Here is a 24,646-nt window from a genome sequence, read left to right on the forward strand (position 1 = left end):
TGAGGCTCCTTGTCTCATAGGTAAGTACTGGGATGAGGAAGAGTGAGACTAGGTGTCATGAAGATTACAGGTAGCTAAGTCAGGCATTACCTCCATGTACCTCTACCTCATCCCAGTACTTGTGTATGAGGCAGAGTGCCTTATACACAAGTACTGTCTCATACACACTGGGATGAGGAAGAATAGGGCTAGGAGTAATGAAGATTATCAATAAGTAATCCAGGCATTAAACACAAGTATTGGTGCAACACCATTGAGTTAACTCAGATTCAGCATTCCCCCCACCCCCTGAAATATTGGGCTATGTTGACTCGACCTGGCTGACCTTCAGAGCAGTTGCTAGACAGAACAGGACACAGATGTTAAACGGCACCTGGGTTTCGGTGTTAACAAGAACGCAGCAATTACTAACATAAAGCATTGCACTGTTAGTACCTGCATTCAAATGCCACATTTTTTTTAGGCAATTGAAATCGTGTTGTGGGTTTAATACTTGCATGCCAGGGGAGTGATTGGAAGGGTAGAGAGGGAACAGGAGACCACTCTTTCTCACAGCAGTCCATAAGTGGGTGTTTTCAACCTTAAAGGAGAGAGTTAACTGCTTGTAACATTGAAGCTGTACTAGAATAGTCTCGGTAAAAATCATAAAGAAATTAGATGCCCCAAACAAATAAGGCTGCCCCACACTCATTGCCCATGAAGTTAGCGCCTCTCTCAACATTTGAAGGGTTAGCCTCCGAAATGTAGGTTTTGTTGCGCCCCCGAACGCAAGCACACACTCCATTCACCATATATACACATGCACACCCAGCAATCCATACATTTAAATGTGTATTCTTTCACCATACTAGCACACCCAGGCAGCCACCCGTACAGTTACATGTGCACCCTTTCAACATACACTCACACATGTCATGGGGTTGAGGGGAGCCCTAACACTTCAAAAAGAAATTGGGCCTCATTGCAACTATGCGGACTGGAAACAACGGTGCCGGTAAGCTTACTGGCACCGTTGTTTCCGGGCCGGCAAATGACAGCTCTCCGGGCGGTTGCCGTCCTGCCCGACAGATCAAACCTGCAGGGCAGAATGGCACCCACCTGCATAGTTTTCAAAGAAGCACCGGCACTGTTTTTAACAGTGCCGGTGCTTCTGTGGTCCCCATTCCTATAGAGTCCTATAGGACTTTATGGAAATGGGGACTTAGCATTTTCCGACGCCTGACTTCCCAGACCGCCGGTGTTGTAATCCCCCGGTGTTATCAGGAAGTCGGGCACCGGTAAATCATTACGGGTCTGGCGGCAACCTGCTGGTAGCACCGGCACGGTTACCGCCAAACTCGTAATGAAGCCCATTGTTTCTTTTTGAAGTCACTCTGACTTCATAAAGAAATTATTTCTGTTAAGGACCGAACCATAACAAAAATAATGTTTCTTTCTGTAGTCACTCTGCCTTCATAAAGAAATTACTTCTGTTACAGAAATAATTTCTTTATGAATGCAGAGTGAATTCAAAAGGAATTTTCAATTTTTTTTGGGGGGGGGAAATATTTTTCTTTTTTTTTCTACAAGTGGAGGCCCTCCCAGGATATGTGCCTGCGGGGCCCCATGCACCGCAGGGGCTGTGGGGGCCCCCGTTACACCAGTGATTACAGACCCACACAGCATTTGTCTCTGGTGCCTGGGAATCAAGCACAAGATAGAAGACTGCTGTTCCTGTCAATCCATGACGGGAAAGGCTCTGAAGGAGAGGAAGGGGAAGCTCGCCGTGGGTAGGCCCCTATCCAAGTCCCCACAGCCACTCCTCCGAAAAGGAAGTCTTTTGATGAGAAGAACTTGAGGGGTGAATCACCACCTTGGAAGCGTTCTAAGAAGTTCTTGAGCCGCTCTAAGAGTAGATCGCACCACTGTTTTTCTTCGTCCTTGCGGAATAAGGCCATGAAGGGGCTTCAAAGATCGAGCTATTTGTACCCCGACTCCTCACCCAATCACAAGGTTATCTGTCCAGATAAGTTAGCTTCTGAAGCCGAGTGGGAGGATTTTCGCCTCTGAATGTTAAACATTTTTGAGAAGGCGGCTGCTCCCGTCCCTACGAGAGAGAGAGCTGAAGGAGAGCTCTGACCCTGTCAAGCCTTGTAAAGGCTGAGAAGGTGTCTAAAAAGGTTTCAGCTTGCACGCCCTTGAACCCGGGCACAAAAGTGTCAAACCATCGAAGACTCAGAACCTTGGGAAAAGGAGAGGCCTAAACTTCATCCTTCCGCTACCTCAACGAGTCTCAGGTTGGGTACTTCAGCATCAAGTCCTTCAACGTTGAAGCCGCTAATGTCATCAATGGAACCCTCGAAGGTTTACAAGCCTCAGCCAAAAAAAGACTTTTTAAAGTCAATGTTCTCAATGTTTGGGGAGAATGAGGCTTCTGAACAGGACACCCCTCCTTTTGACCTGGAATTTGGGACACCCAATGTACCTGAGGCCTTCATTTCAGTAAGGTCTAAGATGCAACACCTGGTGTTTAAGGGATGCAAGTGCCCTTGACACCCCTCCTGACGTGGAGTTTGCCAGTCCAGAGCCCTCTGCTCTTGCAGATGCCTCTTATAGGGCACTGATGAGTAGGGTGGCAGAATATCTAGGTTGGGAAGGCCTGCTGCAGTTTGAGCAGAATTACCTGACTGATATTTTGGATAAAGGACCTCAAGAAATATACCATCCTACCTTGATGAACAACTGGTAAGCCCTAGATACTAACCACGCAGTTAGTAAAAATCTCACGTGGAAGTATATAAGCTTTCTTGTGTGGATTCAGACTTTCTGTTTAAACATCCGTCCCCTGAAAGTTTTGTAGTGCAGGCTGCCACCTCATCTTCTAGGGCTGCCACCTACCCGACCATATCCCAGAAGGGGAGGAAAGGGATGGTTTCTTAAGTGTCATTAAAGATGGGAAGGGCGCCACGGCCAGTCTTTTCAGACTGGGTATGATTCAGCTGACAGTATCAGCTGGCCAATGACAGCTAGCACTGGTTGGTGCAGGTTCAATTGGCTGCGTACATCTGGATTTGCGCCTGATGTTCAGGCGAGATTGTTAAACATCCCCTTCAATGGCTCCCACTTGATTGGCAGCAAAGCTAATGAGAGCTTAGAAAAGCTCCAATAATCAAAGGCGACGGCAAAGTCCCTTGGTGAGGCAATTCAGATGCCTCAGCAGACCCACCCGGCTCCTCATTCTTGGAGGGGCCGGTCCTTCCGATATTATTCATCATTTGGAAGGTCAGGCCACGCAAAGGGGCCAAAAAAGATTTCCTCGTGGTGGACGAGGTTGAGGTGGTGAAACCACCCAAACAGCTGCAGCCTCCTTAGCACCAGCTGCCGCTACACCTAAACCTCTCTGATGCCTTGGTCCAAAGGACCGTAGTGGGGGCAGTGCATTACGTCCGATGCTTGGGCCTTACAAACTATTGCCCAAGGTTACTGCCTTACTTTCTTGAGAATGCCTCCCGATTGCCCACCAGGGAGCCACTCCCTCAAGGTTCCAGATCTGCTCCTTCTGCAGGAGATTGCCACTCTGCTGGAGAAAGGTGTGATAGAGACAGTGCCTGGGGCAGAGAGGAACAGAGGCTGGTATCCCCCTTATTATTTTATCCCCAAGAAGGACAGAGGATTGAGACCCATCTTGGGCTTGAGGTGCTTGAACAAGTTCCTCAGGAAGAACAAGTTCAAGATGGTTACTCTCTCTCATATCGTCTAGCTTCAAGGATTGGATGCTATCTTTGGACCTTCAGGGTGCTTATTTTCATCTGCCTATCCATCACAAGCACAGGAAGTACCTGAGGTTCGCCATCTGCAGTTCTCATTTTCAGTGTCAGGTTCTGCCATTCGTACTCTCCTCCCCCCGAGGGTTTTCACCAAGTTAATGGCGGTAGAAGCAGGACGTTTTTAGGAGGGGAGGGATTCACACCTGCACCTACCTGGACGATTGGCTGATCAGCATCACCTGCCACTCTCTACACAAGATGGGCTTCTCCCTCAATTTCAAGACGTCTCAATTGGTAACTTCTCAAAAGTTTCAATTCATTGAAGCGATCCTGGATGCTTCCTCAGGGAAAGCTTCACCACCCTAGTTGAGGGCTCAGCACATTCAGCAGATGGTTGTGAAGTTTCAGAATGCACTACGTCTGCCGGCCTTCAGTTTTCTATGGTTGCTCGTTCTCATGGCATTCTGCATTATGCTGGTGCCAGAGGACTGTCTGAGAATGAGGTCTCTTCAATGGGCCCTTAGATCGCAGTGGTCACAGTTCTCCGGCAGAATGACAGTTCTACTTCAGGTCCCGAGCAAGGTCGCAGAGGATCTCCTGTGGTGTGCCTTCAGGGAGAACGTATTGAAGGGCAAACTCTTTTGGCAACCATGGCCAGAGATTTCAGCAGCTGCAGTCCAAACTACACATCAACCTTTTGGAGCGGAGGGCAATCAGAGTGGCGCTGATGGCCTTTCGTGCCCTCTGTACGGGCAAAGATAATGACTGACAACACTGTGTTCTCGCATTACCTCAACTCTAGAGGAGGTGTGGGTCACTACCACTGTGCAGAGAGGCAATGCAGATATGATGTTGGCCACTAAAAGAAGGAATCTCTCTCGCAGCCGTTCACTTCATAGAGCGAGCACAGCGGCAGACTCTCTGAGCAGCCAGAGCTCAGTCTCTCACGAGTGAGAGATAGTTCACGAAGTCCTTCAATAGATCTTTGCCCTTTGTGGAACCCCTCAAGTGGATCTGTTTACGTCCAGTGTCAACGGGAAGTGTGACCTGTTCTGCTTCAGGGAATTTCCTCACAGAGGAGTTCTGGGAGACACGTTTGGAATGGACTGGGACTTTCCACTTCTATCTGCATTTCCTCAAGTCCCTGTCATTCCTCACGTCATCAGGAGGTTGAGGAAGTTTGGGAAAACCATGGTCTTCATTGCTCCAGATTGGGCCAGCAGGACGTGGAACCTGAATCTTCTGGACATGTCCATCTGCCCTCCAATTTGTCTTTCCCAATGAGAGGACCTACTCTCGCAAGAGGGAGGGTTGCATTCTTCACCCAGAAATCACAACCCTGAACCTTCATGTCTGGTTTCTGAGAGGTTAAGATTCAAAGATTGGGACCTTTCGAGAGGTGTAGCTTTCGTCGAAGACCAACAACAAAGTCTCTGTGCCACTGCTGTTGAAACACATTTTGCAGTTGGTGCAGAACTAAGAATGTAGACCCTTTCTCCTGTGACACACCATTGGTGCTGTCGTCTTTACTTCATTTGGCCCATCAGGGGCTGCAGGTTGCAACTGCAAAAGGCTATCTGTCAGCACTGTCTGTTTTCAAGCGTTCGCCAGACCAGGGATCGTTCTTTAAAATGCCTATTGGGGTTCAATATCTGAAGATACTAACTAATGTTTTCCCGCCTGTTAATTCTTCTGATCTGGGATCTCAACCTGGTGTTAAAATTCCTCATGGGCACTCCGTTTGAGCCCCTTCATTTCTTGTCCTTTAAGGATGGTGACCCTCAAAACCTTGTTCTTAACAGCCATTACCTCGGCTCGTAGAGTTAGTAAATTACAGGCTGTATATTGTAAGCCTCCATTTATCACCTTTTACAAGGAGTAGGTTGTGTTGAGGGTCCGCTTTTCCTTTCTTCCGAAGGTATTTTCAGAATTTCATCTAGCACAAAAGATTGTGCTTCCTACCTTTTACCTGCCACCACATCCCTCCAAGGAGGAGGAGACACTTCACCATCTTGTTCCTAATAGGGACTTGAGCGTTTACATCACTAGAATGGCAATACTTAGGCAAGATGACCAGCTGTTTGTGGGGTATGCTGGTCACAAGCTAGGTTTAGCTGTAACCAAGCAGAACTTGTTCCGCAGGATTCTCCTACAACCTAGCACTTAAAGATGTCCCGGTTGGATTACGGGCTTACTCAACTAGGGGTGTGGCTACTTATCAGCTTCATAGAAAGGGGTTCCAATGCAGGACATCTGTAGTGCTACACCCTGGTCCTCTCTTCATACTTTTGAAAAACATTTTTGCTTGGACTCTGCATCGGGTCAGGAGGCGAGTTTTAGGAAATTTGCTTTACACAGCATTAATGAAAGAAATATTTTCTGTTCCCACCTTCAGTAACATACTGCTTTCGAGGTCTATCAAAGTTTAGGAATACGTGGAAGGATACAATCCATTCAAAAAACAAATGACTCCCTGGTAATGTTCTTTCGACTGGATGTTCCTCCCATGTATTCCTCATCGCCCCTCCCATCTTGCCACTCAGGAGAATTTCCATATATTACACCTTCCTCTCCTGCAACGTCTGGGCATTCCATGGCTTCGCGAATGTCTGTGCTTTTGAGAGAGGAAAACCTAGAACTGAAGTAACGGGCGCATTGCGTGCTACATATGCAGTCGTTGATGTCATGCCCAAGTGGATGTAGGCCTTCGAGGGGCACGAGTTGACGATTACCAGCACCCTCTGCTGAGGAAAAAAGTTTACGTAGCAGCTGACGCTGGATGGAAGATATCAAAGATGAGGAATAAGCAGGAGGAACATCCAGTCGTAAGAACATTGCCTGGGTTTAAATTGTTTATTCATCTTTAATAGTGCTGATTAAATGACTACACGCTTCTTAATGCAGAACAGGGAGAGCATTTGCTTTGAAAATAAATGTATAAACACTATGGGGGTCATTACGAGGCTGGAGGTAAGTAACCGTCCTTACCGGCATGGAGCAAATACTGTGTCCGTGTAGTAAAGAGCCCGCTAATAGAGGGCAATTACGAGTTTGCGTGCATGAGCCTAGCGGCATGCCAGTAACGACATTACCGGCGTGCCGCTAAAGTCCAAAAATGCCCCATGGCGATATCAAGGAAAGTGCAGACAGCACAACCGCCTGCGTCCTCCTCTTAATAACGTGACCGGCATCAATGGATACGGCATTAGTGGGCACCGCTAATAGCGGTGACCGTAAATAAGCGGAACCGGAAGTAGCGTCATCGCACAAGAACGGGAAAGAGCACGGCGGCCATCTTGTAAAACACAATCCATTTCCATCCTTACCACACAGGACCTGGAGCCTTTCCTGACAACAGATATTGACCTACAACACCAGCATCATGCCCAAGGCAGTAAAAAAAGGCGCTTCCCGGCAGCACAAAGAGCTCTTCAATGAGGATGAGCTAACTATGCTGGCAGAGACACTGGCAGACAATGCAGAGGTTGTTTTTGCAAACAGCCTCAAGAGGGAGGCACCGATAAAAAAAAAAGAGATCTGGCAGCTTGTTGCCCAGAAAGTCAGCGCCTTAGGCAACCCCCTCCCCGCACCATGAAGGATGTGCGGAAGCGATGGGGCGACCTGCACCAGAGAATGAGGAACATTCCATCTGCAAACCGGAGCCAGGCCATGGCTACTGGCGGTGGTCCTAGCTCACCCATAAAGCTAAGCCGTTGGGAGGAGATCTGCGCCAGCATGATTGGCATAGAGGCATAGAAGGTGTGGGCGAGATGGAGCGTGGTGCCACCTCATGGGCGGATGGAGGTGAGTGTCCTAAGAAAACACTGTAATGCTAAGTATGATGATAGTCCACCAATTTGTCCGTCCAAAGAGGCAATGCATGGCCCAATACATACACATTGACACATCCCTGCCTAGATGCCGTCCGCAGCACAGACACATGAACATGCATGCAGCATGGCAATGCCATACCTGACACACACTACACAAATATGAAAATGGCATAAGTCACACTGCACGCAGTCCACAACAGAAATGCATGTCACATAGCATACGCCAGCCCCAACAATAGTGACCCCGACGGATGCCTGAATGCTCCACCCATATAGCAAGCAACGTGATCATCAAAACTCCACTGCCTAATCCCCTCTAATGTGTAGAAGAGCAATAATACCAATGTATGCATGATGCGTGTCAAACCATCACTGATGCCGTCCCTCTCTTGGTCCCCCCACAGGCTCAGATCCTGATAGCGAGGCCCGGGACTCACCCCCACAAGCAACTACTCCCCGTAAGAGGGCCAGGGAAGAAGGCAACAGGCCTTACACATTGAAAGCCCCAGCCAAGCCACGACAGGCACTGAAGTCGCAAACAGCACAGGATGCCACAGCACTGGTGCTGCTAAGGCCCATCGCTACAGTCCCCACAACACCTCTGCACAGGAGACAGTGGGCGATGGGGCACATTCAGCAGAGAACAGCTCTTTTGGGGAGGCGGCAGCTACGGCACCCACAACAGACGATGATGTGCAGGTCCAGGTGTGTGTTCCTGTCGAGGACGACTCCTCGGACCTTCCTGCGACACCCAGTCCCGCACCATCCCCCCAGGTCACACCTGTGTACTCTGACCAAGACTCCACACCGGAGCAGTCTGGAGGGGAGGCCGTACAAGGGAGCATGAGTTCCACAGAGGAGCTACATGGATTTGGGAATGTCACACATGCACCCTCCACCTCCACTGGTGTACAGGCGGGGGTGCAGCAGATAGGACACGCAGTGCAGCGCCAGGAGAAGCTCACAGCCCTAGTGAGGCAGTTTGTTGCAGACAGTGCCCAGGCAAGGCAGGAGGGGCGCGACAACACTGCTTCCCTGAGGCAGGCCATTGAGGCAAGCACCACAAGAATATGCAAGGAGGTGTCTGCACTGAGGCAGGTCCTCTCCCATATTGCGGATTCCATGGAGGCTGAGCGTCCAGCCCCCAGACTGGAGCAAGCGGCCACCCCTTCGTCATCCAGCTCCACCCAAACCAGCCCCCTACACAGGTCAGCGCGCACCTTGCGCCGATCTGACATGCTGCCACCAGGTGCAGGAAGTGGAAGGATGCAGATGGGGCAGCCTGATTAAGGCAATAGACACGGACACATGAAGCATTTGCTCGGACACCATGTGTGGGGGAGTTTTGAGGGGAGCGGGAGGGGTGAGAGGGTGTGTGGGGGAGTTGCGGGGGGAGGTGGAGGGAGGAGACGGTATGTGAGGTGGAGGGTTTGAGCATTTTATTCTATTAGACAGTTTAATACACCCGTTGTGTAAAAAAATAAAAAAAATACAAATAAAATACAAATCTTGAGTGAACATTTCTTATTGCATATGTGTCATTTATTGATATACAGTGCATAGTGTACATGTACTCCCACACCCAGTGCCCCGTGTCCCACTTTCATGTCACCCTCTGCACCCATGTGTGTTAGAAATATTGTGCAATCACTGACTGACACACAGCACCTCCCTCCTGTGCATTGGCACTGTGATGATGTGCGCCTACATCTTCTTCATCCTCTTCATCATCACCAGGTGGTTGCAGTTCAATGTCAGGGGCATGTTCCGTCAGATACACATGTTGTGCAGCATGACACATGCCATGATGATCTTGGCCACCTTCTCATGCCTGTAGAGGAGTGCCCCACCTGACCGGCTAAGGCAGCGAAACCCGCGCCTTCAACAGGCCAAAGGTCTGCTCGATGACCACACGGGTACGGGTATGGGAACGATTGTAGTCCTCCTCGTGCCTGTTCTGCGGGTTTCCGACAGGGGTGAGGAGCCACGGCTTCAAGGGATAGCCACTATCAACTGCATGAGAGGAAATTAAAGGTATTAGTTAGTCGATTCATGATGGACAGCTGTACTTGTCACACATGCCTGCAGATAATTGATGGTCAAATGCACATGTCCCTGGTTGTATGCACACATTTCTCATGCCCTCAATGTGTTCTGTGCCATGGACTTATGGTGTGGGTGTGACAATGTGCTGGGTTGTTCTTGCCTCTATATATCTTTATGCACAGTGGGGGAGCCCTATTAAAGCCTGGAAATAGAAGCAGGAAGTAATACCTGTATGGACTTTCCTCTAATCAAGTCTGTATTTTGGTATCCTAGGAAACCGGGGGTGACGAGGAGGAGGTCGAGCCCAACTGTTTCAGCTGGGCGTATTGAGAACAGCTGATCAACTTGGGTAGGTTAAACCTGCGCCGTTGCGTGGATTTCTGCTGTTATGTATATGTATGACTTTTGCCTGAGTGAAATGACGATGGAGTTTGTCGAGTTGGAGAACAGAGCAACCTGGAAACGGGGACTGAAAACGGCCACCCGAAGCGGGGAAGAAGAGCAAGCTCCGTAGGTTAGCCGACGAAGGAAGACAAGGGGCGGAGCCGAATCACTGTCCGCTGACTTCATTGAGAAGGGGACGAGATACGCAACCGAAAATTCCCAGGTAACGCTGAGCGGTCTGAAAAGAGGAACGCCATTCTATGAACTGTGTTAACGCAGGGGAGCATGAGAGACTGAATGAAATAAAACAAAGTGGGTCATTGACCGAAGCGGCGAAGCCGTGTGTGTCTGGGAAACGATCGCTCAAGAGTGAATGTAGAGGCGGATCTGTAAGAGAGTGAGAGAGGTCCTTCAAAGGAGGCAATCGCCGTAGAACCTCATAATCTCGCAGAGACAGTCAGTGGCAAGGATTCGTAATCACAGAGCCGTTCACCATCCCACGACATTAACAAAAGAATATTCTGTCAATTGAACTGGAGCTGAGGCGGCAGAAAGGAGTAAACAATCTCTCTGTTTAAAGTCATAAAGCCAGGAAGAGAAGAAAACAAAGTTAGTGGTAGCTGAAAACAAAGAGGGGAGACCAAAGACTGATAAGAGAGGAATTAAGGAGAGCACAAAACCAAAAGGAAGTTTAAGACAGTAAAAGAGAAAGAGATAAAAAACTGAATGAATATTCTTCCTAATAAAACTTACTTGTTGGGCATTTCCTCGATGACACGGCCTTCTCTTTGAAGACTGGAAGGGTTGAAGAAGAAGTATCCTTTCTCCAGCATGGGGTCTGGCATGGATTCACATGCTCATGAATATTCCCCGTCGTCAGGCTGGGAATCCTTGGTAAAGAAAAATCAGTATCAGTTTCGTTTCTGATCTGTCTTTCGTAGTAGTAACCAATCACTGATCTCTGCATCATACTGACCACAGCCAATGACTGCCATCTCCCTAAGCCCCGCCTCTGGCAGCCATCTTCAGATTTTTACCGCACGTTCAAGTGTTGGGATCCTTGTGCTATTGCTCTCGAGCTTTAGTGCGTTTTCGCGCTTTTTCTTAGGAAAATTCTCTCTTTTTTCGGTCAAAAGAGCCTCAAGCTCCACCGTTTCTTTATCCGATCAACGGGGACCCGTGTCGGATTCTTCTACACCCCTCAAGGGTGAAGAATTCGTCGAGCCACGCTTTTGGAGGACTCCAGAAGTTTCTCAGGCCCATCTCGGACATGGCCCAGGAGAAGGGAAGCTCGACGCCCGGAATGCTGTTCAGGGTCTGCCCTGGATGCCAGCTTCAGAATGTCTTTAAGGAGGATGAACACTCCCTTTGCCTCTACTGCCTGCATGAGGACAAGATGCACGTGGAGAAGGACTGTGCGTTTTGCGGCAATATGTCGGAGCGGACCATGAAGGACCGCCATCTGCGTCTCGCCAACTGGCTGGAAGGGATGAGCCCGTCAGGCGAGAAAAAGAAGAAGTCGTCCAAGCGGTCTTCTAAGACCTTTGAGGGCGCCCCGGCGACGGGGGCCCAACAGAAGGCCAAGCACCGTGAGTCCGCTGGCACCGGGAGCGCCGAACGGTCGGGCTCTACGGGTGCCAGGCAGGGTGCATCCTCCCCGGCGCCATCAACCACGAGCCAACGCTCTGGCTCGGGTAAGAGGAAGGCCGAGCACCTGGCGAAGCTCCTGGAGAGACCCCGGTCGAGCTCGAAGGCCCCATCGGAGGGGGAGCGAGGTGGTGACCCTCCCCCCAAGGAGAAGGCGGTGAGCGCACCTAAGGTGGTGAAAGCCTTGATCCACCCGGCCAAGGCTCTATCGAGACAGTCGCGGCGGCCCTGGCTCAGCCTGTGGAGGCTACACCAGTGGTGGTGACCTCGGGGCCCAGAGTCTCCCTGCCACCGCGGAGGGAGTCCTCTTTCATGCCCATCGACAGGACCCCCGTGAAACCTCCGACGGAGAAGAAAAAGGGGGGGCAGGAGGTCATCATGGATTCGGCCTCAACCTATGAAGAGGAGCTGATCCAAGTCTTAAGCCACGGCGTTGGTGTGGAAGACGACCAGCCCGTCGGGAGGGACCCCGACGTTGGAGACGACGATAACGTCGAGGGTGCCGACGGGGCTCCTGACCGCCCGTCGGAATCCCCTCAACCAGTGCCACAAGACAACTCGGCGGCCATTTTGTTGGCTATACTGTCCTTATGCTCGGAGATAAGGACGAGATTGCCGTTACCACCAACGGAGGAACCGCTCCTGACGGGGGACCCGGAGCCAGGCCCTTCTGGGAGCCCTCCTCCTAAGAGAAGAAGGATTCATCCTCCACCTCCTTTTCAACCATCGCGCCCTGCTCAGCCCTCCTCCCCGTCCACGACCCGTGGGGATGATACGGGGATGGGGACGGCCGCGACGGGTAGCGACGACGAGGTTTACGACGAGTATCTCCCGTCGTCACCTCCTCCCGGGCTTCCCCGCCCGACGAGATTGGATCGTTTCATGCCATGATCGCCAGGGCATCCGAGCTTTTCCAGCTCTGCCCGGAAGAGAAGAAGAAGGAAGGTTTCCTTTATCAACGGCGTGAGACCAAGAGAAAGACGGTCCTCGCTGTACCTCTACTGGACGATATCTGGGATGAGGGTCTCACCCTCCTCAAGAACCCATCCACAACGCCTGCGAGAAGGGATCAGTACGAGAAGAAGTACCGGGTCCCGGATGCGGCCCCCTTGTGCCTTCGGGCACAGCCGACCCTGGACTCAGTCGTCTCCGCGGCGGCCAGGAAGAAAGCGGGGGGGGCCTCGGCCTCTACGTCAACCTCCCCGCCGGACGGCGAGGGAAAGAAATTGGACACGATGGGACGCAGAGTCATCTCATCGGCAGCGACGACGATTAAGGCTGCCAACGCCTTGGCTATTGTAGCCCGCTACGACAGGGAGTTGTGGTACTTCCTACCAGACGACAAGAGAGCGGAGGCCCTAGAGATCTTGCAGGAAGGAGAAGTGGCGTCGGACCACGCCATTACGATAGCGTCGGACATCGCTGACACTGGATTTCGCCAGTTGGGCAACGGCGTGTGCCTCAGACGGCGTGGATGGCTCAAGGCAACGGACTTTCCGGCAGGACGTGCAGACCAGAGTCTTGGACATACCGTTCGACGGGAGCAACCTTTTTGGGAAAACAGTGGACGATTCCCTACAAGCCATCAAGACGGACACGGAGACAGCCCGGGCTCTTGGTGTTCTCCAGCAACGACGGCCGCCCTTTCGGAGCACCGGAGGCAAGCAGGGTGCCTCCAAAGGTTCCGGCAGCGGATATTCCACCTACCGTCAAGCGGCCCGTTCGTCGTCACAGGAAGCCTACAGGGGACGAGGCAAGTCGGGCGGACCCCGCCGTCGTCGCCAGGGAGGAAAAGGCGGCAAAGCCTCATCGAAGCTGGACCGCCCGTGGGGTCGGGCCCCCACCAAAGCATCCCGGTGGGAGGCCGGCTGGCGAACTTCGTCAGCTTGTGGGAGTCCATCTCCACCGACGGTTGGGTGCTGGACGCCCTGGCCCAGGGTCACACGCTCGAGTTTCTAAAGAAGTGCCCGCGCGTCCCCCCCGTGGCCAGGAAGGAACATCACGTCCCTCAACTTCTCTTGGAGGTAAAGGCGATGCTCAAGAAAGCCGCCATCGAGCTCGTCCTAAAGAGGCAACGGGGCTCCGGAGTTTAGTCAAGATACTTCCTCGTGAAGAAGACAGGAGGATGGCGTCCCATCCTGGACCTACGACGACTGAACAAATTCATCAAGGCACAGAAGTTCCGGATGGTCACCCTCCAGCACGTCCTGGGTCAATTGGAGGAGGGCGATTTCCTGTCGTCGCTGGATTTGGAGGATGCTTACTTCCATATCCCCATACTAAAGGGACACTGAAAGTTTCTCAGATTCGTGGTCCAAGGGCGTCACTATCAGTTCAGAGCCCTTCCCTTCGGATTGAGGTCGGCACCCAGGGTGTTCACCAAGTGCCTCGTACCGGTGGCGGTGCAGCTGCGCCTGGAGGGGATCCACGTCTACCCCTACCTGGATGACTGGCTCATCCGAGCAAAGACAAGGGAGCTCGCCGCGGAGCACATGGCGAGGACCGTCCAACTACTCACGGACCTGGGATTCTCCATAAACTACGCCAAGTCCCACCTGGTGCCCGCGCAAGACGCACTGTTTCTGGGAGCGAAACTCGACACAGTGGCGCTTCTGGCCTCTCCGTCGGAGGAAAGGACGAGGGCCATCTTGGGCAAGGTGCAGCAGATGCTGGTTGCGGACGCAGCCAGGGTGAGGTCCATCAAATCCCTCCTCGGAATGATGTCTTCTTGCATTTATCTCATCCGCCTGTGCAGGCTTCGGATGCGCCCGTTACAGGAGTTCCTGGACGCTCGCTGGATTCAGACGACAGGCAGCTTCGAGGACAGGATCACACCCGACGAGCGCTTCCGACGAGCGATCCGGTGGTGGGGCACCTGCGCGCATCTGACGGCGGGCATGGACTTCCAGACCCCGGGCCACCAGAAGACAATGACCACGGATGCCTCCCTGGAAGGGTGGGGAGCGCACACCGAAAATCTGCACGTGAGAGGCCTTTGGCTTCCGACAGAGAAGTCCCTGCATATCAACGTCCTGGAGCTCCGTGCAGTGTTTTGGGCCCTCAGGTCCTTTCTTCCGTCCCTCAAGGGCAGGGTGGTGAGGATCTTCACCGACAACACCACCACCATGTTCTACATCAGGAAGCAGGGCGGTACCAGATCCCCAGCTCTGTCCAAGGAGGCGCAGGATCTGTGACATTGGGCCGTCGCCCAAGGGATGTTTCTGGTGCCGTTTTATCTGGCAGGAATAAAAAAACACCATCGCCGACTCGCTCAGCAGAGAGCTGCGCTCGTGCCACGAGTGGGAACTACGACAGGATCTAGTGGACCGCCTCTTCCGACGGTGGGGCACACCCCAGATCGATCTGTTTGCGACGGCGACGAACTCCAAGTGCCGGAGGTTCGCCAGCAGGTTTCCCCAGCCGAGGAGCATGGGCGATGCTTTCTCGTTCCCCTGGGAGGGCCTGTTTCTATACGCGTTCCCTCCATTGCCGTTGCTGATCCGACTCATCAACAAGCTCAAGAGGTCACGGTGCAGGATGATCCTCGTCGCACCTGCGTGGCCGAGGCAGATATGGTTCCCGGACCTTCTGGACTTGTCAGCGTGCCTGTGAATCAAGCTGCCAGTGGACGCGGATCTTCTCTCCAGGGAAGGAGGCGCCACCTCCATCACGACCCGAAGTCGCTGAACTTGCAGGCCTGGCTCCTGCAGCGTTAGAGTTTGGAGGTTACGACATGCCGGCCGACTGCAGAGAGGTTCTTGCAAAGGCCAGGGGGTCCTCAACTCTTAAATGCTACGGACACAAATGGAAGAGGTTCTCTGTCTGGTGCCACGCACAGAAGATTAACCCTCTACGGATTACGGCTCCTCAAGTACTGCCGTACCTACTGACGCTGGCCAAGGCTGGACTGGCGCACGCTTCCATCAAGATTCATCTTGCTGCGATCTCCCGATACACCAGAACCACGGGACGGACGTCTTTGTGGTCTCATCGTCTGGTGAAAGAATTCATGAAGGGACTGTTCAGATCGTTCCCGCCGGTGAAGGCTCCGGCCCCGGCGTGGGAGCTCAACGTGGTGCTGACCAAGCTCATGGGACCTCCGTTCGAGCCTCTGCACTCAGCTCCGTTGAAGTTCTTGTCGTGGAAAACAGCGTTTCTTGTGGCCATAACCTCCGCACGACGGGTGGGAGAGATCCAGGCCCTTTCCTGCAAGCCCCCGTACTTGACTTTTCACGACACAAGGGTAGTGCTCAGGACGCACCCCTCCTTCATGCCCAAGGTACCGTCGGACTTCCACCTCAACGAACCCTTGGTGTTGCCTGTTTTCTTCCCGTCGCCTTCGTCGCCGGCTGAAAGGACTTTGCACTTGCTGGATGTGGCTAGAGCGCTGAAGTTCTACGTGGACCGCACAAAGAGTTTTCGGAAGACATCACAACTTTTTGTGAACTTTGGACCTGTCAATTAGGGGAACACTCTCTGAAAGGTTTCCATTTCCAGATGGCTCTTCGGCTGTATCATGTACTGTCATCGGTTGGCAAACCGACTGCTGCCCGGCCGTCTGAGAGCCCATTGCACCAGATCGATCGCAGCTGCCATGGCGTTCCTATCTGGTGTGCCCCTGGTGGACATCTGCAGGGCTGCTACGTGGAGGTCGACGCACACCTTCACGAAATTCTACTGCGTCGACTGGGATTCCAGGGAGGAGTCCAGGATCGGCCAAGCAGTGCTGCGCAACCTGTTCGCCTAAGGTGAGCCTGGTGAGAAGGTAAGAGATGCTTAATGTTGAGTTGTTGTATTGCTTAATGTTGAGCCTGTTGCCACCTCCCGTGGTTGTGCATGTGTGTACTGCTATGTATTCTTTATTCATGAGCATGTGAATCCATGCCAGACCCCATGCTGGAGAAGGAACAAGTTACTTACCTGTAACTGTTGTTCTCCAGCATGGGTCTGGCATGGATTCACATGCGAACCCTCCCGCCTACCCCTCTGCGGGTCTTCACTTGGTCATACTGCCACTTCACGTGCTACCAAATCTGAAGATGGCTTCCAGAGGCGGGGTTTAGGGAGATGGCAGTCATTGGCTGTGGTCAGTATGACGCAGAGATCAGTTATTGGTTACTACTACGAAAGACAGATCAGAAACGAAACTGATACTGATTTTTCTTTACCGAGGATTCCCAGCCTGACGACGGGGAATATTCATGAGCATGTGAATCCATGCCAGACCCATGCTGGAGAACAACAGTTACAGGTAAGTAACTTGTTCCTTTTCCTGGTTTATCTAAAAAGAAATGAGAGTTGATTAATAAAATAATTGGGCTCTCTTTCAGTCCAAACAAACTACTTGCTGGCTGAGGTCTCATCTTTATAGAATCAGATAACTGAAGTATCACAGTGGGTTGCATCTTCAACATGATACTTGGTGTACACTGTCTTGATGATGCTCATGCATTGTGCACGCATACCACTGTGTTTGTGTTGAATATGTGATGTGTAGTGTTCTGTATGATTTTCGCATTGGCAGTACTCTCTGCATTATTTGCCATTCAGCGCTGATTATTCCCATGGTGACATGCTGCACTTCTGTGGTGGTGGCCTCCCTGTGACAAGCAGCGGATTCCCTTGGTGGTTTTTTTCAGTGCACTCCCATGGATGCTTGTCGTGTGTGGTGATTGGTTGCAGACATTTACATAGTGAATATTCACAACCTGTTGCTGGATTGTGTTACGGAGGGTGAGGTACGATGATGGGTGGTGCACGTGTTGTGGGATGTGGGATGGTTTTAAGTTTGGCATGTTGTGATAGGTGTGCAGCTTACTTCATTGCTATGGGATTTGGGTGTCATGTTCAGTTTGGGATGCTTTGGGGCACAGTGTTTTGGGATGTGCACATTGTGCTTTCACAACAACAATGACACCATGGTGGTGTGTGCATCTATCCCCCCATTTCACTGCCATGTGCCTGTCATGCAACTTAACAAGCAGCCAGACACGTCGTCCTGCATGTCGCTCCATGTAGCGTGGTAGCGTGGAGTTCCGCAGGACCATTGAGTCATGAGTTGATCCAGGATATCGGGCACAACAATGTGTGATCTTGCTGGCGTCACATACCATCTGCACATTGATTGAGTGTTATTGCTTGCGATTGCGGTACACCACCTCCATGGCATGCAGGACAACCAACTCAATGTGGGTGCAGTCGAGGGCACCCATTCCATTTGGCATGCCTGCCAGTGCATGGAAGCCAACTTTTGTATCAAAAATCTCCTGGGGAGTCTGTGGTAGGGATATGTAGTCCCTTGTGTGCTTCAGGAGGACATCCAGCACTTTGTTCAGCATGCGAGACAATACCGTTGTGTATCATGTCCATAATGGTGGTGATGGTGTCCCGGTCCAGACGGTACAGGGTGTGGATCTGCTCAGGGGTTAGGTTGAATGGACTGGCTCTGATGCGACGGATTAGGGGCTGCCTGCGTGGTACCACTGGCTGCACTGGTGGGGCATGCTGGGCCTGTCTCACCCTCCTTCTCCTCCTGCGTCTCCTCTGTGGTGCCTGTTGTTGTTGTTGTTGTTGTTGTTGTTGTTGTTGCTTGTGTAGAAATGCAAGCATGTCCTCCAGCCCCAGTATTGCTACTAGTGGAATCATTTTGGTGTGGGAAGGGGTGTGGTGTGTGGTTGTGCTCCTTTTGTGCTAGCCCGGACTCCATTGCCTCCACCTGTGCTGATTGTGTGCACCTGTGGCAGTTGGGAACGCTACACATAGCAGTTTACGGGTGCTTTGCGATGCCGGTATTGACGGCATGCCGGTATCCCATATTAGCGCCTTCATGATGCAGGTATTTGCATGTCCGCCTGACTTGTGATGTCCTCCTGTTAGCGGCATCCCAGTGTTGCCGGCCTGAAGGCCAGCGCCCATGCCGCAATGTTATTAGTGGCGCCTCTAATACCGGGTTCTTGGTTCGGAATAGCACGGAGCGGTATTTGGTGCCGATAATCCTTTACTGGCATCGTTTTTCCATGACCTCCAACCTCGTAATGACCCCCTATATGTTAGAAGTGAGGCCTTTTGCTCAGTCCATATCTGTTTTGTGCATTTTGCATAGAAAAATGCAGTTTGAATGTGCATTGCTTTTGTGCCTGCAGTTAAAAAAAGGTTAACCCTATCATTCATTCTGAAAGTTCAATAATTTTCAGTCTTTTTTCTATTGTGCTTTAAAAAAGAAGGTTGACAAAACTAACAGTTGGAATGTAATTTGTGAAATATATCCCTGTCAAAATCAATATGAATGTTCCATTTGCAAGATGCATCCATGTCAAAATCATTAGGAATGTCCCGTTAGTGGCTGCACGCCAATGTGCTTGGATTTGGAGTTGTTCAAATTAGAGGTAGTTAATGCATTTTCTGAGAGTATTGTGTGATTGTTAAGATGTACATATGTGCTGATATTACTTTGTCATTTGTGAGTGTGAGTTACGGTTCCAACAATGTTGATATTATTTTGTTATATTTAGTATTTAATAATACGTTAGAACTTAATGTTCCCAAAGTTTGAAGATATGAACTTTGTATGAGTAGTAAAAGAATGTTGACCCCCAACTGATTGCCTTGTTTTTTAAGGGTGTATTGTATAAATTGTATGTGAGTTATGTTGACAGATGTGCCTGTAGTCCCAAGTATTGTATTACTTGCTTCCTTTTTTTCTTGTTGTGTGTGTAATATTTTGGGAACTGTGCACTTAGCTTTTTGTACAACATACAGTGGAAGAGGGTGGATTTTAAGATCTTTTAAATTCACCTATGAACTTGATGGCACAATAGTTTTTGAATTGACAAAATGTGGTGGCACGTGAAGGAACCTTACCAGCAAGGGTAATGTGCCTTTTCAATATACTCCTTAAGAGTATAACGTTGGAAACGTTGGTCAACAATCACCTATAGAACGCAGCATGAGTAGGCAGGCATAAAGTCTCTCTCACCATCATTTCTCCACATGCACACAACACACCATCTCTTACTCTCCAAAAGTCTATTATCACTTAACATTGACTGCAGACAGTAAGAGATTTTTGACATGCTGCGTGCCATTAGGCAAGGCTAATTTAAGGGTTGCAATACATTTGGGTGACAGGCTTAGAGTTTGCAATAGCGTGTTGTTTTGACATGGGGTTATAGTAAGTCTATAAATTGGGGTTTGAGTTTGCATAAAGGATCCCATACACTATGGAATATCAGCCAAGGCCCAGGATAAGGTTAGAGTCCGACTTAGAGTGCATGATGATAACAAAAAGAATATATTTGGCTTAGTTGGCTGCAAACTTAAGGAGAATTATATTTTTTATTGATATTTGAGTGCTTTCACAAAAGCGATTTACAAAACTTAATAAACAATGGTACATAAAATAGGGGTCATGATGGCAGTGCAAGGAGAACAAGGGAGGCTGAAAAAAGGTTAGAACTCGGAAAGAAAGGCAAGTTTTTTAAACAAGTACAAAAGGCGTGAAGAGAAGAGGATGATTGGATGTCAAGGGCCAGTGAATGCTAGTGTTTAGCAAGGAAACACTGGCATTCGTGGGTCCATGAAAAATGAGCAAAAGCGTGAAGCAGCACCTGGGGGCTTTGGTACAGAAAGAAGGTACAGCAATTAAGAGTGAAGAGGATCGGAAGGGGAATAGAAAGTAACCAAGGAGGAGAGATTGTTTGAGGCAAGACCTTGCAGACACTTAAACACCGTGCAAATTCATCAATACTAAGCCCAAGTACATAAGCAACATTAGCACCCTGGGAGGGGACGCTGACATATCAGGAGGCTCCGAACGCTAGCTGTACTGTATGGTACAAGCGCGCAATCCGAGCCTGGGCAGCCTCCCCGCCTCTTCACCATTTAGCAACCATGTAGTTTCCTACATAGGTGTTAACGGTGTCTTTTTTGGTAAACGAAAAAGAAACGTGTCTTTGTTGTGCGGCCTGATGCCCGTCTCAAAGATCCCACAGGAAACATAGACAGTCCCACCAACTGCCTATATCAAGCATCCCTTACCTGGCCAAACTTTTACAAACCTACATATATGCACAAATCCTGAAAAACGTGGAAACCAACCACTTACTGGACCAGGCACAAGTCTGCTTCAGACCTATGTGAGAAATTGAATCAGCTCCATTCTTCATCTGGGGCAACCTAAAAATGAACTCAGATTCCAACATTACTTCTGCCCTGATACTGTTTATCCTTTCAGTGACCTTTGACACAGTCAACCATACAACCCTCCTTAAAAAAGGATACACGCAGCAGGGATGAACAACAGCAGACTACAGTATATTAAATCCTTCCTGACACAAAGAATGGAAACCACTTAGCTACCACCCTTGAGCTCAACATCATGAACATTCATCTTTGGGGTTCCACAAGGCTCATCCCTCTCACCACTACTCTTCAACATTTACATGGCCTCACTCATGAAACTCATTAAGGGACACAAACTCACATGCTACAACTATGCTGATGATACTCAAATCATCTATAAAATCAATACCAGTAAGGACATTGACCAAACCCTTGTCACCTCCCTCTCACAAATCAACACATGGATGTGCAACAACAAACTCATACCGGACAGACCTGAAATCATGATGAAGCCCAACAACCTCTCTGAACAACCACATATACCATGGCCTACTGAAATAGGAACAAGACCCGAAGCATCCAAAGAAGTTACAAATCTTTGGATAGACAATGACCTAACACTGGAACTTCAAATCAACATAGTAGTAAAGAAATGCCTCTTCCACCTGTGTACTACCATGTAGATATTACCCCTTCTCAACTTCCCATAGAGAACACTTGCCATCATCTCTCTCATCATGCCAACATATCTACCTTTGAATACCTCACCAAAAAACTGCAACAGATCCAGAATACAGCTTCCTAAGACTCAACAAGAGAGAACGCATAACACCAGCACTAAGATCCCTAGACTGGCTACCAGTCAACAAAAGGATCTACCTCAAAACACGTTGCATTGTTCACAAAGCAATTAACAGCTAAGGAGCAGAATTTCTGCAAGACAAAATCTTCATCTACAGACCAAAAAGAATACTGAGGTCTAGCAATGGCATTCGTCGTGAACCCAAACAATGTTCAAAAATGAAATTTGGTGATTAGCCTTTTGAAACATCTCAAGTGAAAAATGAAATATGGTGATTAGCCTTTTAAAATATCTACTTGAAACTCTGGAACCCACAGATAAAGAGTTTATCAGTCACTTGCACTCCCTAGAAATAGGCAAGCACTTCCCAAAAATAAATATAGCGATTACAAATACTCCCCCCAAAAACTAGGACACGGGCACATAGGCACATGCTCACCTACTTTCATCCACACAGCTCAATGGATCTATTTGGACCAGTAGTAAACATTTTTTAATATGTCTAAATAACTAGGCTCAAAGAAATATTTATTACAAAACATTTCTGTTTTACATTTAAAATGTATTTTTACTCGCTTATTAACTATTCCCATTGGGAGTAGGACTTTCTTTTTTACTTTCTAAAAAAATATTTTTTCTCCAAACTTTAAAAATAGGTAGTAACATAATCCAACTTCAAAATCCTATCTGGAGCACTGCTCACACAGCAGCCACAACAAACCACACCCGCGCTGACTCCAAACATAAAAACTCCACACCTTCTCCAATGACTCACACATTAACAACACAGTCAATGCAGCCAACTCACATGCACACCAGGCCCCCCATACACATTCAAACACCTGCACTTCACTTTCACTTACAAACCCCACCTAGATGCAAGCCAAAGGATAGTGATCGGTTTTTCCAAACTGAAACTTCCACTACAACAGCAAAAGCACTTGTTCGCTGTCTCTCTCCTCCCAATAACAACCCCATTCCTTTTTTTCAGATCCGCCTGAGCGAATAAAGTGCAGTGGTAGTGGCAGTGGTATGTGGTATAAATCCCATTAACACAACATACCAACGAAAGTGAAAAAGGAGACAGGAGTCAAATGGTAGAAAGGAAGCCAAGAGAAGAGAGGGAGTGACAGAAGAACAAGGAGTAAAAAGAAAGAGAAGACTGGTAGCAGAGTTATAGACCGAGCAAATAGCGGTAATATAAGAAGGCAAGCTTAATCAGAGAGCAGAACAGTAGTTGAGAAAATAGAAAATTAGAGTGAAGATCAGATGTTTAACAACCTGAAGTGGAAAAGGGACGAGCACAAAGAGAGGCAACAGATACGGGCAGTGTTAACATGAGATGAGAAGGAGAGAGAAGAGTCACAAATGATGCCCAGGTTATGAGCAGAGGGAGAGAAAGGAAGAACAAGGGGAAAGAGAAGACCAGTAGAGAGAGGGAAGGTAATAGGGAGGAGGGGGGGGGGACAGGATTTCAATCTTGGAAGCATTAAGATAAAGAACGTGGGAGGACAACCAAAACTGGATGGCTGTGTGGCAGGATGACACAGAGGAGTGGAGAGAATCAGAAAAGGAAGAGAAAGAGAAGATGATCTGGGTGTCATAATAACGAACATTTAATTGCCTACTGCAGAAAGAAGGATAGTGTAGTTAGGAAATAATAGAAGTCAGAGGACAGAACCGCAAGGCAAACCATAGAGTAACGGACAAGGAGAAGAGAGATGTCCAGCCCACGAGACAGAATGGGCCAATCAGATAGATAGAAATGGAACACTGTATAACAGAACCAGACAGGCCAAGGGGGGATAGAAAGGATAGAAGAGTAGGATGATGAAAGTGTCAAAAGCTGCTGATGGATCAAGAAGGTTACGTTTAGAGGATAGCTTAATGTGACAAGATGAGAGAAGAGGTGTAAGAGTGCAGTTTCTGTAGAATGTGATAAGCGAAATCCAGTTTGTAAAAGGGGGACGAGGAAGTGGAGTTTTACAAAGGAGGATACTTCAGTGTTGTGGCGGGCCAGAAGAAAGATGCGGACACGCTGTTACAATTCCACTGCTTATTTATTAAATTATACGCATAATGCCTATCTTTCCCTATTACTATGAAAGTATTCCCTACCTTCATAAATAATTAAGGTGCTCGTCAGTCATCAGAATGTCTCCAAATAAAAATTGTCTGCTGTCCCAAAACTAGTTCTACCTTGGTCCTGCCACTATTCTAACCAACTAAATGAAGCCAGGAGGATGACTCCCTTCGACCTGACTGGCTCTTCTCAAAGAGTTTCTTCTTCACTCCAAAGTTCTTTTAGTAGGCCATTTTTAAATAGTCTCTCTTCACCTTTTTTACCAGTTCTTGTAACTCCTTCAGTAGGTTTTTGGGGTTACTCTCTTTTCTCTGGACAATGTTCAATTGATCCCCTTTTGCCCTCTGTCTTATTTTTTTATCCAGGCTGCTATGGCTTTTGTATTTGCTTGACATATTTTATTAGCTGGGAAAGGGTTTCTTAGCGATTAATGTTCTCCCTCTCTTGAGGTGGCTTACTTGGCATTTTTCCTTTATGTGCTCTACTTGCCTTCACTTCGTACTCATACGATTCTTCTCCACTCTGCACTTTTTGCTTTTATGAGATATTTTCCACTCTTCCCAGGGTATTTGTATACACTGCTTAATTGTTTCTCTTATAGGTTTATACGTGATTCTTTTTCCCCCAGCGACCTCCCAGGTCTCCCTGTTACCTCTGGGTTGGCAGGGAAATATCCCCAGGACCGGCACTCGCTCGGGTTCTCCTCTTTGCCTCCATTTCACTCTCTCTTGAACTCCGCCTGTGTCCCGCTTTTGATCCTCTTTTCTGCAACCAGGTATGGATGCGGGTAACCTAACGCTGCGTTGTTCACTCAGCTTGGTGGTTTTGGCATCGTTGGACGGGGCACAGCCCACCACGAAGCTGCCGTGGTCCCACCACCACCAGGACTTGGATTCCTGTCTCATTGGCACTCCAGTGACTGTGATCGCGGGCCTCCCGCATTTCACTCTCGAGTTCTGACCATTTCTGAAAGTCACAGGGTCCA

The 24,646-nt window shown here is 49.3% G+C and overlaps 1 protein-coding gene across 2 annotated transcripts in view; it reads left to right on the forward strand.

The window, feature by feature from the left end:
• Window positions 1–24,646, forward strand: part of LOC138559271 (uncharacterized) — a 577,773-nt gene that overhangs the window by 203,680 nt on the left and 349,447 nt on the right. The gene's annotated exons all lie outside the window — the stretch shown is intronic.

Source organism: Ambystoma mexicanum, chromosome 1p (assembly GCF_040938575.1).
Source record: "Ambystoma mexicanum isolate Mex_15411 chromosome 1p, UKY_AmexF1_1, whole genome shotgun sequence".
In the NCBI taxonomy this organism is placed as follows: domain Eukaryota; kingdom Metazoa; phylum Chordata; class Amphibia; order Caudata; family Ambystomatidae; genus Ambystoma; species Ambystoma mexicanum.